The sequence below is a fragment of the Puma concolor genome, chromosome F2 (genome assembly GCF_028749965.1).
Source record: "Puma concolor isolate L17-30 chromosome F2, mPumCon1.1.hap2, whole genome shotgun sequence".
NCBI lineage: Eukaryota > Metazoa > Chordata > Mammalia > Carnivora > Felidae > Puma > Puma concolor.
The window spans coordinates 28,332,501-28,346,157 of NC_141684.1; the positions used below are offsets into that span (position 1 = coordinate 28,332,501).

Consider the following 13,657-nt stretch of genomic DNA (forward strand, 5'->3'; position numbering starts at 1 on the left):
AGCTGATTTTTCTGATCTCGTCCATCCAGCATCACTCATTATGCTTCTCATTCTTTCTTTTTCTTTTTCTCATTATGCTTCATTCACACTGGTTTCTTTGTCCCCAACATACCGAGCTTGCTCTTCCTTTAGTATCTTACTGGAGCTCTCATCTCAATTTTCCTGTGGTCTCCTTCTTTTCAATTAGTTTCCAGTTCAAAAGCCACATCCTCAAAGAAGCTCCTAATAACTCTGTCTATCCAAAGTGCCTTCCTTTACATAGAGTCATTCTCTCACTTTTTTTTTTTCATAGCACATTATCTGAAATTTGCTCTGGTATTTTCACTTGTTTATTTCCTATTTTTCCCTATCCCCCCCCCCCCCCACTTACCTTCCAGAAAATAAATTACTTTACAATTGGGACATAACCTATTTGGATCGTTATTGTAAACTCTGCACAGTGTGCCAAGCATGCAGTAGTCAAGCTACAAATGTGTTGAAAGAATGAAGAAAGTGTATTCCGTGAACTGCTAAAATAGCAAGTGGAGATTATATTAATTTCTTAAGTGGGTCATGCACTGATTATTCACTGAGAACGCTTTAAAGCAATATATTTTGAACAATTATAGAAATATTAATGGCTACTTTTCAGAATATTTCATAATCTTATCATATTTTTAAGAGCATGAATTAGTCTTTATTATTGTAGATGCACTTAAAATGTACAAGTCTAGATGAGTTACTGCTTAACTGCCTTAAGAAAGCGTTCAGTGTCAAGAGTTGAGTTAGGAGCGCCTGGGTGGCTCAGTCAGTTAAGCAGTTAAGCAGCCAACTCTTGATTTCGGCTCAGGTCATAATCTCAGGGTTCATGAGTCTGAGCTGCGCATCAGGCTCTGCACTGACAGTGTGGAGCCTGCTTGGGGTTCTCTGTCTCCCTCTATCTCTGCCCTTCTCCTGCTTGCTCTCTGTATCTTTCTAAAAATAAATAAACTTAAAAAAATGAGTTAAAGTTATAAAAGACATGGTGCTTATTTGGTCTTGCTTTCTAATGGTAGTATTCTGGGGTGACTTATAAAGATAAATTGCTGCATCTGGCCCCTCCCACTGCAAAGAGAGAAGCATGATGTGTATTGAGAGTTTTGGATATAGTAGGCAACAAATATATCATTTGGGCTTGCTAATCCAACTCTTTTCCCATGGTTGGAAATGAGAGTCATTCCTATCATCCCTTATGATACACTAGTGAAGTTTATACTTTGTGTCCTCAAGTGCCCAGAACTTTAGGCTCTGCAATAGAGCTATTAGTTCCCATGGTAGAATTTTTCACCAGAAGACTCAACAATGGTTCAAATACATTAGAGCTTGCTACCTGGCCACTTTAGGTTCCTAATGACAGTGAATCTAAAAAATTAAAGAATCTTACTCTACTGGGTGAGATGTTTAGATTCAGGTTTACTGTACTCTCTTAGGAAATTCAGTTGCTACTTTACAGTAATATCATCTACAGTAATGTAGGTGATAATTTGGAATGCCTTTTAGTTCTCCTATATCCTATGCTTAAAGTTAATATAAAACTATAATAATTCAAATTTTGTAGGACTGCTAATGGCCCAGAGCCTTCAGAAATGAAGATTGGGTCTCCCCATCAGATAGGAAAACATAACCAGCCAATGTGGTAACTGAGGGCAGAGTCATGAATGGATAGGAAAAGAAGATAATTATAAATACCAGCTATGGTCATAGGAATAGATGCAGAAACAAGCACTATAACATTACATGCATTTCTTCCTTATATCAATATGAGCATATTTGGTTATATATAAAATATTTCTTTCCCTCTTCCACTCTCCTCCTGTCAAACACAAGAAGTGTTAATAGAAGGTAACCGCGCATCTCAAAATTTGAATTATAAGAAATCAGGGGGGATGTGGCTCAGCTAGGAGAGGAATATATTTTACACCAGGGTGGTGTATCCTCTTTGGGAAAAGATTAGCAAGTTTTTTATTGTTATGAGGAACCGTTGCATCATTATAAAGGAAGCATCACTTTGCCATTACCTTTATTTGGAAGTTTTGTATAGTTTAAAATACTGTATATATTGGCCCAGGTGACAAAAATTGATTATTGGGGCTTTAAATTCTGTTGATTTAGCTCAGATAGAACTGTCTCCCTTCTGAATTCCCATGCCTTCATAGTTCTGGGATAAGGTTAGCCTAACCTAGAGAAATTTGCAGAAGATTTGGAAGGCAAAGTCAAACAACAGCATGTCAATGCTTAGCAAGCAAGGTTAGGTGCTGTTGCCACCCACATACCTTGTCGAGATTGTGTTGACACGCCTTGTAGGCCTGAGGGAGCAGCTACATTGCTGATGCTTTACCTCCTGCCTGATATCTTCTTTCAGCTTCTCCAGATCCTGGAAATGCGTTTTTGTAACGTTTTATGGTCAAGTGCATCAGCATTTTTTCTGGATGTCTAATTCATCAACATTGGTAGTTTTACCTCATAGGTTCCAGATCACTTTTGCATATTCCAATTTTCCATTACTCTTCCCTTCAGTTCATGTCACCTCCACTTTCTTCCCAAACTGGACACTGTGAGGCATTAGAAACAGCAGCAGATGCATGAGCTATAGACTTATGTAGGTTTTATCAGTACCCATAATTGCATAATGTTTCTTACTGGCTTTTGTGTCTCTGATTAAAACACACTGACACAGGCTGACTGGGTACACATGAGTAGCAACATGGAAGCCCATCCTTCTGGCCCAGTCAAGCAGCATAATAAAACTCAGAAAAGCAAGTAGCATTGAGTTCCAGGATCCATGCAGAGGGATAGCAAGGGCTGTCTAGCACCGAAAATCCTAAGCAAGAAGGTAAGAAAAGAGCTCAGTAGAATAGACCAGAGGCATCATGCCAGTCATCTCTGAAAGCAGAAGAAAGAGGTCTTTCTGGCAGAGAAGAGACAGTTGGGTGGCAAGGATGACCTTCCTCATCAGGTACTGGTGGTGTCCCTGCACAACAGGATTTCCCTGCCAGAGGACTTTCACGGCTTCAAGATAAGGACACTGGAACACTACACTGAAATGAGTGAAGTAGCACCAATAGTTTTATGCTGTTATGCCCTGCATTGAAGCATCAGGGGTTTTCACAGCTGTAAGGCCAGGGATCTGCACACTGTGTTAGACATGGCTCAAGTGGCAGATTCCATCCTCTTCCTTCTTGGTTTACTAGAAGGCTGGAACAACACTGGGGATTACTACCTTTTCTGCCTCTTTGTTCAGGGCCTTCCCACCTATATACACCCACTATCGATGCTGTAGCTGGTATGAAGGAAGACCTTAAGATCCTAATGAAGGCAGACCCTGATAGACACGAATCTTTGTAAACAGAGGTAATCCCAGATCCAGTGGAAGCTAACCTGTCCCACTAAGGAGGAGCTGAAAGAGGCAAACTATTTCTTGAAGGAAAGTCCCAAGGTGGTAAAGAAGGTTCCCAAAGGATATCAAATTAGCTTGTAGAATAGATTTTGGATGAGGATGGTGGAAAGTGGTGGGGAAGATGAATATGATGACATGGGACATGTGGACTTTATTGAAGAGGAATCTCAGGAGGAAAATAGTAAAGAGGAACAGAGGGAAGGATATGAAACTATGACTACCGGAGTAGTCTATGACAAGAAGGTGGAGGAAGAGGCTGAGGAAGAAAATGTTGGAGAAATATAAACAAGAAAGACTGGAAGAGATGTCTCCAAATGAAGTAGATACCCACCCCCACCCCCCACCCCCCCAAGACATAGCTGCAAGAATTCAATTTCAGAAATACGGAGGCCTCAAGAACTTTTGGACATCTTCATGGGATCCTGAGGAAAGCCTTCTTCAAGATTATGCTTGGAACTTTCAGTTTCAGATCTTTACTAATACTAGGAAGTGCATTTTAAAGAAATTGAGGGAAAAAGAGATTGAAGGAGCTGAGGTTGGCTGATATGTCACGCTTCATGTCTGAAGTCCGTCTCAGTGGTTCAGTACTTCAAGCAAGGAACATTCTTGATTGCACTTTCTCTACTAGCTGATGAGCAGAGATGTCAGTAGTGAATCTGGCGCTGAGCCGACACCCTGGCAACACTGAGCCCATGAAAGCTAAAGAGGAGCTGATCTTCCAGGTGGGTTCAGGCACTTCTGAGCCTCACCTTTATTCTCTGCACACTGCAGGGATAAACATAAATTTCAGAGATTCCTAACTGCTGATGTGGCTTTGGTGGTGACACTATGTGGCCCAATCACTTTTCCTTCTGCATTTGTGCTGCTTTTCAAACAGAATGACAACAGGATGCACAGCCTCATTGCCACAGGCCATCTATTGTCAGTGGATCTGGAGAGAATGGTCGTCAAGAGAGCTGTTTTGAGGGGTCATCCTTTCAAAATTTTTACTAAGCTGATGGTACTGCGTTGCATGCACTTCAACAGAGAGGACGTGTTGTGGTTCAAACCAGTGGGACAGAGAACAAATTGGGGCCACAGGGGACATATCAAGGAGCTTTTAGGTACTTATAGCCACATGAGTGCAGTTTTGATGGGGAGCTAAAAATCTCAGGACACAGTACTGAAGAACCTCTATAAGATGAATTAATTTTCTCCAAATGGACTTCTGATCCGTATATACCAGAACCAGTACCATTGGTGAAAAGTGGGATTTGGTCAGCAGTGCCTGAGCGGACATGGAATAATGGACCATGGCTACTAGTCAGCACTTTAGGGATGGGAGCCTATAGGTTTTCACTGGGCAAAAATTGTGTTTTCTACTTTATCCTAGAGGTTTGCTGCATTTTTTTTTTCAAAAGGCCTTTCTTGGCCTTGACATGTGCCTCAGGGAACTATGGATGTTTTTCTGTTGCCACTTAAGTTAAAAAATAGCCTATTAAATGTTACTAAAACATCTACTTTCCATTAGGATTTTGAAAACTGTTTAAGGAGAGAAGATAAAAAGCTGAAGTAACCAGGAAACAAAATTTCCAGGTGTTTACAGACACCGAATCCCCTCTGATCTGTGTACACTAAACAGAAACAGATTGACAAGGAGCTGGTTTTTCATCCTGCTTCACCCAGGTTAGGGAGGTTAGGTCTACATTTTCACCGCCCTGAGGACAATACAAATGTGTTTTTTTTTCCTTCTGGAGACTGAAAATGCTGGGGCGGGACAGCAGCTGCCACAGTTCGACAAGCAGATCCATCCTCTCTCATACTGCCAGTAGGCTGGGCTGCATACTGTTGGAATGGAAGGGAGGAAGAACTGGTGAACTGGAAGAAGGGGAAAGAGCCTCACTGGTTGGCCTTTACAATTAAAGGGCAGATGGGGTTATATGCTCAGTCTGAATTTGCTTCTTGTCATATGTATGTGCCTGGCATTGAAGGGCAAGGATTTTTTTTTTCCATCCTAACTCTGCTTCTGCTGTTGAGAGATTTGTCTTAATACACCTGGGATACCCGCCCACCTTTATTCTCTCAGCACGCTGCAGCAGATAAACATAAATTTCAGAGATTCCTGACTACTGACATGCCCTTGGTGGTGACAATATATGGCCCAATCACTTTTCTTCCTGCATCTGTGCCGCTGTTCGAACAGAATAGCAATGACATGCACAGCCTTATTGTCTCAGGTAATCCATTATTGTCAGTGGATCCAGACAGAATGGTCACCAAGAGAGTTGTTCTGAGTGATTGCACCTGTGGCATGGACTACCTTTGTGAGGATGGTCCAGAGAAGAGGACTGTGAAGAGGCACTGGGGTTAGGTCCTTTTTGGTAGATAATTGAGAGATTCCAGGAATCCAAAAGTGATCTAAAATGGTAAGTGTGTTGGCACATTCTTTGTCTCCACAGATTCCCACTTAGAGGAAACAGTACAGCCAGAAGAAGGCCAGATTAGAACCATTTAAAATATGAATCTCAGGGCAGGAAATTGTGTGTGTACGTGTGTGTGTGTGTGTGTGTGTGTGTGTGTGTGCGCACGCACGCATGCATGTGTGTGCATGCATGTGCGTGTGTGTGTGTGTGTGTGTGTGTGTGTGTGTGCATGTCTTAGAACAATTATAGTGTGAGAACTAGCCAGGAGGCCATGATGGCTGGAGTGGAGTGAGCAAGAAAGAATGTGGTAGAATAGTCAGAAAAAAGTAGGAGCTAGATCACAATTGTCAGTGGTTCTCAAGAGCACTGGAGGATTTTTTAAAAAATACTCTTGCTTCAGAAATTCCTATTCAGTTGATCTGGGCTAAGGTCCAGGGACAGACAATTTAAAAAGTAGCCTAGATTACTCAAATGAAGTCATATATATTGAAAACCATGTATTTAAGCACTTTGGCTTTCCCTCTGAGATAGGAAGCTAGTGGAGAGTTTTGAGCAGAGGAGTGCCATAATGTGATTTGCATTTCAAAAGGAAAGGAATATAGAAGATGGAGAATAGTCTCTAGAGAGCATTTAGGAGATACAGAGAGATCAATTAGGAGGTTACTAAAAGAATGCAAGAAAGAGATAATGGTGCTTTGGACCAAAATGGTATCACTAATAGACATCTACATGGTGGTCATACAGAAGTCTGGATGTCAGTAAAGGTATAGATGTGTAAATTTTGCCATGTACAAGATTTACGTATAGAATAAATTTTGAACGGGTTTATACAATATCAGCTTTTCAATAGCAAAGTCTGTAAAAATATAACAAAAAGAACAGTTGTCTCTTCACTTGTTTATAAATGTTAATAATAGACAAAATAACCCTTGAAATATTATTAAAAAACGATAACTCATATGTATGCTACTATTTTTAGTGTTTACTTTTGAGAGAGAGAGAGACAGTATGAGTGGGGGTGGGGGAGGGGCAAAAAGAGAGGGGGACATAGAACTCAAAGTGAACTCCAGGCTCTGACCTGTCAGCACAGAGCCTGACACAGGGCTCAAACTCACAAACCATGAGATCATGACCTTAGCCAAAGTCAGATGCTTAACCGACTGAGCCACCCAGGTGCTCCTGTACGCTACTCTTTATAACAGGTCTAGATGCATTATAACACAATAATCACTATTTAAATTACTGGCTAAAAACACATAATACATACAGCAGAGCCTCAAATGGTTCCTCACTGTCTAGTTTACAACATAAATAATTTTTGAGCATTATTAATGACAAAAATAACATAGTAAAACAGATTGTTTTCCAGATGGCCACTGACTTGCACTCTTTCCAAAACCATGGATAAGTTAGTAAAAAACCTAATTTTTAGATAAATTTACTTGAAGCCATTTTTGCAATATACATTAAGAATACCATTAACTTTTGGGGCGCCTGGGTGGCGCAGTCGGTTAAGCGTCCGACTTCAACCAGGTCACGATCTCGCAGTCCGGGAGTTCGAGCCCCGCGTCAGGCTCTGGGCTGATGGCTGATGGCTCAGAGCCTGGAGCCTGTTTCTGATTCTGTGTCTCCCTCTCTCTCTCTGCCCCTCCCCCGTTCATGCCCTGTCTCTGTCCCAAAAATAAATAAATGTTGAAAAAAAAATTAAAAAAAAAAAAGAATACCATTAACTTTTAAGGATGTATCATAAGAAAAAGTATGTACTCATTACCTTGAGAAGAGAACTAGAGCAGAAGGGAGAATTTAGAGAGGAAGTATGGTAAGAAGCTATGTTGAGGTATAACGTTATTTTTTAAGTGCAATGACTGATATTGTAAAACCATAGATGTGTTTCTCTATCTGGAAAAATACCCAAATATATAATATGGAACACTTAACTCCATGCTTTTATAAGCCTATATATGATGTTATATTTTAATCTCCTCATATTACTCCATTGGTAAGAGACAGATTCCTGCCCTAGGGTTCTAGAGATGACGAAACACATGACACTTGAGCCTGGACAGATAGGATTGACAGCAGTGTATCAGTCACATATATTCACAGTCTGATGGAAGACACTCCACGCCATGCAGGGCCATGTGGTAGTTGCACATGGGAATGGAGTGAACAGCCAGGGCTGTGGGAAGTGGGCTGCATAGTATCAAGAGAGAGGAGTGCCCCTCGCTCCTTAGGAGGATGTGATTAGCTTATTTGCATAATTCTGTGAACAGACAGGGAACTGAAACCCACTACAAAGAGATAAGCAGACACTGTACCTGGTCTCTGAGTAAAGGAAGTTTGTTAGGCTACATGACCTTATCTGTGGTTGTAGATGGAGTGGGAAACTTATGTTTACATTTGAGGCTCTCTCCATATTATCAGATGTTAAGGCAGCATGTGATTTTAGTTTTAGGCCTCATCCTGTAAGCTAAGAGAAGACACCAATATGTATTATCTTTGGGACTTCTTCTATGTCCCTCTAAAAGAACATGCTAGGGGCGCCTGGGTGGCGCAGTCGGTTAAGCGTCCGACTTCAGCCAGGTCACGATCTCGCGGTCCGTGAGTTCGAGCCCCGCGTCAGGCTCTGGGCTGATGGCTCAGAGCCTGGAGCCTGTTTCCGATTCTGTGTCTCCCTCTCTCTCTGCCCCTCCCCCATTCATGCTCTGTCTCTCTCTGTCCCAAAAATAAATAAACGTTGAAAAAAAAAATTAAAAAAAAAAAAAATAAAAGAACATGCTTCTGGTAGCCACACATGGAACAGACATGTGGTTGAACTGCCCAGACAGAGAAACCCATGAATAAGGAATGTGTATATCTGATTTTGTGCATGTGTAATCATTTACTACTCAACAGAAACTAATATGGTAATCAATAAAAAAATGTTGACATGTATTGTGAAAAATCATAAGAACAATCTGTGAACACACATATGAATTTCTGATCGTGTGCATTTAATTTTTCTGAGAAGTGAACATTTCTAAGGCTTACTCTCTGTAAGATGAGTAAGCCCCACACTGTTACACTCTCCTTGTTACACCTTATTTTTCTTAGCATATGGATATAGTTTAAGTCATTAAATTTCAGTGATTTGTATACTGCTTTTAAGTTTAACAAAACCTGTCTGTATATCTAAACAAACATTTCTTAAAGCTTTGTGTTGATTCTTTAGGGTAGTTCTTATATTTATATGTCAAGGTTCTCCAGAGAAGAATAATTGGTTCACATGATTATGAGGGTGAGCACATCCCCAGATCTGTAGGATGGGTCAGCAACCTGGAGACCTAGGAATGCTGATGATTTAGTTCTAATCCAAATGCTGTCAGGTTCCAGATACAAGAACTGATGTTGCAATTTGAGTCCAAAAACAGGGAGAATAAAGGCATTGTTTCAGTTCAAAGGCAGTCAAGCAGAAAGAATGATCTCTTACTCAGGGAAAGGTCAACTTTTTGTTCTATTCAAGCCTTGAACCGATTTGGTGAGGCCTACCGCATTAAGGAGAACAATTTACTTTACTCAGTCTATCAATCTAAATGTTAATCTCTTCCAAAAACACTCTCAGAGACACATTAAGAATAATGTTCAGGGGCACCTGAGTGGCTCAGTCAGTTAAGTGTCAGACTTCAGCTTAGGTCATTATCTCACAGTCTGTGGGTTCAAGCCCCATGTTGGGCTCTGTGCTGACAGCTTGGAGCCTGGAGCCCCCCTCGGCTTCTGTGTCTCCCTCTGTTTCTCTGTCCATCCCTCGCTCACACTCTGTTTCTCTCTCTCTCTCTCTCTCAAAAAATAAATAAACATTACAAAAAAAATAAAATAAAATGACATCAATTTTATCTTCCAAATATTGTAAAAAAAAAAAAAAAGAATAATGTTTGGCCAAATATCTGGGCATCCCTTCAATTTGACACATAAAATTGGTTACCATTAATTATGTATACCAAAACCTACTTGAAACATTTCTCAGTGTATCACATTGATATAGGACTAATGGTGGATTAGTGTACGATCCACATGCATTCAGAAGGCAGATAAAATAAAAATTACATATTTGTAAGTTCCTGAATCACAAACTATAGTTAATATATAAGAAACTAGAAATAGAACTGAATAGTTTAAATTTTGCTTGTTCATTATAGCCATTGATTCATTTTTGCCAAATTATGTATTATCAAAAGTGATATAATGATTTCTTTTGATGTTACAGTTTATCTTTAAGGACTTTATTTTGCATCTATTAAGATCAATTGACCTTAAAATAATATATCATAGGAAAGAAAAAAGATTGGATTTTAAAAACAATAAATAAATAGGCTAAATTAAAATATAGCTTATAGAAGACATACAGATGGCCAACAAATACATGGAAAGGTGCTCAACATCACTCATCATCAGGGAAATGTAAATCCAAATTACAATTACCTCATACCTGTCAGAATGACTAAAATCAAAAACACCAGAAACAACAAGTGTTGATGAACATGTGGAGAAAAAGGAACCCTCATGCATTGTTGGTTGGAATGCAAACTGGTGCAGCCACTGTGGAAAGCAGTATGGAGGTTCCTCAGAAAGTTAAAAATGGAACTACCCTATGATACAATAATTACACTACTGTGTATTTACCTCCAAAATACAAAACACTAATTCAAAGTGATACATGCACCTCTATGTCTATTACAGCATTATTTATAATAGCCAAATTATGGAAGCTTCCCAGGTGTCCATCAACAAATGAAGAGAGAAAGAAGATGTCATATATATTGAGGCACCTGGGTGGCTCAGTTGGTTAAGCGTCCAGCTTTGGATTTTGGCTCAGGTCATGATCTCACACTTCCTGAGTTCGGTCCCCACGTTGAGCTCTGTGCTGACAGCATGGAGTCTGCTTGGGATTCTCTCTCTCCTGCTCTCTATGCCCCTCCCCTATTCTCTCTCTTGTTCTCTATCTCTCTCAAAACAAATAAATAAACTTTAAAAAATATTATATAATACACACACAATGGAATAGCCATAAAAAGAATTCAATCTTGCCATTTGCAATGACATGGATGGAACTGGAGAGTATAATGCTAAGTGAAATGAGTCAGAAAAAGACAAATGCCATATGATTTCACTCATATATGGAATTTAAGAAACAAAACAAAAAAGGAAAAGAAAGAGACAAACCAAGAAACAGACACTTAACTATAGATAATAAACTGATGGTTATCAAAGGAGAGGTCAGTGAGGAGAATGTGTGAAATAGGTGATGGGCATTAAAGAGTACACATATCATGATGAGCACTAGGTAATGTTTAGAATTATTGAATCACTATGTTGTACATCTGAAACTAATATAACACTGTATGTGCACTATATTGGAATTAATATTAAAAATTTAACAAGTATGAAAGAGAAATATAGCTTTTGTTCAAACAGTAATCTCCACCTTAAAAGCTTACCTTGACAATACTATGACCAAATTATGATTATAATAACATTTCATGATTTTCCAGGAGATTCAACATATTAATTAAATTAACTATAATAGCTAAAATTAATGGACACATTTTGAAATATCTGAAAATAATCAGATATGTGTTCAAAATGCATATCCAGATATATTCACCATATCAATATCTAAAACAATAAAACTTAGGGAGGGAGGCAAACCATAAGAGACTTAAATACAGAGAACAAACTGAGCATTGACAGGGGGTGGGGGAGAGGGGAAAATGGGTGATGGGCATTGAGGAGGGCACTTGTTGGGATGAACACCGGGTGTTGTATGGAAACCAATTTGACAATAAAGTATATTAAAAAAATAAAAATAAAAAATAAAACAGTAAAACTTTATAAATTTTTAAATATTCATTTGCAGATGAAATATATTACAAATGCAGCATATTCATAGTATCTCTTCCTAACTACATATTAGGGCTGTGCAATATTATAGTACACAGATTTAGAATATATAAAATGACATGAGAAAATATTTATTTTGTAATTCAGTTTATAATTTTAAGTGTTAGAAGTAGTCTTACATGTGTACCATTGTGATTATATCACAAAATAATAAGAGTCGAAAAGATTTTTTTTTTTTTTAATCTGGGAAGAAGTTAACCTAAATTTTAAGAGTAAATATTTCCAGGTGTGTCTGGCTGGCTCAGTCAGTGGAGCATGCAACTATTGATCCAGGGTCATGTTTTCAATCCCCACGTGGGGTGAAAAAAAAGTAAGTATTTCCAGATTATGGGCTCATGGGTGACCTGTATATTTCTCTTCTTTTGACATGTGTGTTTTCCAAGTGTGTAGATTGATCGCAATAAGTATTAACATTAAAAAATTTTTTAATATATGCTATCAGTCTTTTCATAAAGAAAAGTCAAGCTAATGAATTCACAATTTTTACACTGATGTTAATAAAGAAATCTACATACCAAACCAACAGCTATATATATTTTGTTTGAATATTTTCTTCTAATACAAAGGGGAAAGCAGGATAAACTTCGGTTGAAACTTCAGTAAATCTAATGTTCTCATTTCTAAGACAATTTTGTTGAGGTAATAACAGTTGTTCATTCTTATAATGAAAATAATGCCACTGTTTGGAAATGTAGCTGAATAACCCTGTATAAATAATTTTAAGTGATAGAATGATTCATGTTTTATACTCCCAAGGGAATAAACATTCTCTTTCAATAAATTTATGGGAATTCTTTGCAAGAAGACCGGAGGAAATTTTTAATTCAAGGAAGTAGTGTTGGAAACAATATAATCAGATGCATTTAAAACCATAGAATAATCTGATTACAAATTGAAGAAAAAAATAAGATAAATTCCCTTTTCATTGGGTTTTGATTACACTTCCCTATGACCAAGGTTTCTGACAATATTTTCATATGTCACAAAACTTCCCATTTGATTGCAGTATAGACATGTTCTGTGTCCTACTGAAGCTTACGATTCAGTAGAGATGATGCAGAAGAGATTAATCAAAGATTTCATATATCTTTACCCTGTGTGGTAAATGGTTACTAAAGGCAATTGTGTCATGCGTGTGGTGAAATAACAAAAGGAGAGAGACAGAAGATGATTTTGTAGTGTGTTTGGGAAGGGACAGGAGGAGTGAGTGAAGCATGAGGAATTTTCTAAGAAGAGGGCAGATGCATTATAATAGTGAAAAACTATGAAAGTTGAAGGAACTGAAAGAGAACCAGTGGTAGCAGAACCCAGAGAGTAAGAAACCCAATAATGCAGGGCCAAGGAGGCCAGCAGAGTTATAAGTCTTTATAGACTGAGAGTATTGAGAATGGCATGATTAAATCTGCATTTTTAAAAGACAGCTTTCGGAGCAACTCGGTATCTCAGTGGGTTAAGCATCCAGCTTCAGCTCAGGTCATGATCTCACAGTTCGTGAATTTGAGCCCCACATGGGGCCCTGCACCAACAGTGTGGAGCTTGCTTGGGATTCTGCACCCCCCCCCCCCCGCCCCGCCCCACCGCCCTTCTCTGTCTTTCCCTGCTTGAGCGTGCTCACTCTCTCTCTCAATCTTTTAAATAAATTTTAAAAGACAGCTTTCACTGCGGGGTAAGAAAGAGTTTGGGAAAAGACAGGAACAGATAAAAGATCAACTGGGAGTATGCAGACAGAGAAACTAGGACTTGATTGTAGAGCTGGAGAAGAATGAACAGGTTCAAGGAATATTCATGCAGTAAGATCAGATAAATTTGGATATAGATCTTTTTTTGAGAGCTGGGAATAAAAGGGATTCTGTCTTATTAAACAGGATGGATATTGTTCTTATTTATTGGAAATTAATAGGAG

General features: G+C 38.8%; 2 pseudogenes; both read left to right on the top strand.

Moving 5' to 3' along the window:
• The first annotated feature begins 2,722 nt into the window (after positions 1–2,722).
• On the top strand, positions 2,723–3,274 carry LOC147571890 (pre-rRNA-processing protein TSR1 homolog pseudogene; annotated as a pseudogene).
• Positions 3,275–3,276: 2 nt separating this feature from the next.
• Positions 3,277–5,765, top strand: LOC112859282 (pre-rRNA-processing protein TSR1 homolog pseudogene; annotated as a pseudogene).
• Positions 5,766–13,657: the final 7,892 nt, after the last annotated feature.